Below are 2,231 nucleotides of genomic sequence, written 5' to 3'. Positions count from 1 at the left end.
GCGTGTGTGTGTGTGTGTGTGTGTGTGTGTGTGTGTGTGTGTGTGTGTGTGTGCGTGCATCTGCGTGCACATGTGTAAGGCATCAGATCGGATGGCCTGGGCCAGAAACGTTCACCACATTTAAATTCAACTTGATAAGCTGCGTCTCTTCCAATACGGTCGCGCGCCATTGTGCCACCAGAAGGCCCCCTCGGATCCATAAGATGCGTGTAACTTTCGCATGTAGCGGGTACCGACGTCGACACGGGACAGGTTATGGGAAGAGGGAGTGAGTGAGTGAGTGTTGCGGTGCGCGGGGGGGGGGGGGGGGGGGTGTGTGCTCACGCACACACACGCGGTTCAGTGACACACAATCTATGCTCTCCTTTCTCTCACTTCTTTTGCTCTTTTTTTCTCTGCAGAGCGTCTTCCTGTCACTCTGATTAGGAACGGACATCGTCACACGCAGAGGAGGACGGCCGGATGAGAGGGGGATGGGGGCCGACCCGATTGAGAGAGGAAGACAGCGATGGACAGAGAGAGAGAGGGCTGGGGGGGGGGGGGGTTTGTGGGGGGGGGGGGGGGTGTTGGCAGAAAAAGAGGGGTAGAAGATCGAAAACAGGCCGAAGTCTTTGTACTGGCAGGTCAGTGTCCCCTGTTGGTTTGTAAGGTGACAGCAGAGGGACATTGATCGCAATGAGCGTCACAAGGGCACTGTAGGAAAGAAACAAGCGTTCTATGTGAGGCACTCTCAACCCTCCCTCCCCCCCCCCGACGCAAAACACCATTCAGTCATCAACCTCACACAGTTACAAGAAATGTTGTCAATCACTGATCTAATCAACACTTTGTCAAGTGCATGCAATCAGAACATTTGACTTCTACGCTTTTTTACAAACATTGGAGTGCAACTTGTGCCTCTCAAAAAGCCCTTAACATGAGAGAGGGGGGAGAGAGAGGGAGAGAGAGTGAGAGAGGGAGAGAGAGTGAGAGAGAGAGATGTGTGCATAGAGAACGAGGTGGCGAGGACGAGGACAACACCGGGAGGGAGAGGACGAGAGTGTGAGAGGTGTGATTGTGAGAGGAAGGTAGGATGAATGGAATAAGCACAGAATGGCATGGCAACCAAGTGATGACAGGAGTGGGAGCAAGAAGAGAGAGAGAGAGAGAGAGAGAGAGAGACAGATCTGGGGGAGAGAGCGAAAGAGGAAATGAAAAGAAAAGGGCAAACAAGAGGTGGATAGTCAGACATGGAGAGGAGGGGGAGGAGGAGGAGGAGGAAGAAGAAGAGGAGGGTGGAGGGGAGATGAAGGGTGTGGGCAAAAGCACTGTGATTATCGCTGCTCAGAATGTACTGTGCTGTAGATTTGCCTGTAAACACCATTTCCTCTCCGTTGGTAACAATAAAGTGTGCACATGTAAACCAACACACACACACACACACACACACACACACACACATAATGACACACATATAAAATAAACACACATTCACGCTGAATTTGTTTATTACCCTTCCTTCATTACTTACTGCAATATCTTTTTATTGATATTGTTTTTTTGTTTTATTGTTATTATCGTTTACTGTGGGAGAGAAGGTTCGGGGGTGGGGGGGGGGAGAGTGTTTCAACTGTTGACTCTTAAAACAAAGACCAGAGGTACACGCAAACCAAACCAACACAAACACATCACAAACACATGGACGAACGGGACAGGAGCGTGACACAGAGTCAGTCCCGTTACTCGACCAAATTAGGGTGAGTTAGGAACTTGAGTCACAGTGATGACACAGCGAGGACCGGTCTTAGTGCCATAAAGGATCGAGGAGGACATGGCTGGATGTGTGTGCGTGTGCGTGTGTGTGTGTGTGTGTGTGTGTGTGCAGGTTGTGTGTAGCGTGGACAAAGCCCCCCCCACACACACACACTGCTTATCTGGTTGGGCAGCATGGGTTTCCTGCGGTGGTCGGTGAAGGGCCGTGGAGGTGGGACTGAGGGAGCATCCTGTTTGGAGATGGCATGTCATGGAAACGGTCGTTATCAGATGTTTACTTTGTTTCACTGCCGCCGGCATATCCTGTTGACAAGCCACGCCATTAGGTGTTTGTTTAGAATGCAGTGGCTCACACAAATACACAAAGAAACACACACACACACACACGTATGTGTTTATGTGTGCGCCTTTGTACATGTGCATTTGTGTGTCTGTAGTGTGTGTGTGTGTGTGTGTGTGTGTGTGTGTGTGTGTGTGTG

Source organism: Micromesistius poutassou, assembly GCF_964030765.1.
Source record: "Micromesistius poutassou genome assembly, chromosome: 8".
Taxonomy (NCBI): Eukaryota; Metazoa; Chordata; class Actinopteri; order Gadiformes; family Gadidae; genus Micromesistius; species Micromesistius poutassou.
This window is presented reverse-complemented; position numbering follows the sequence as displayed.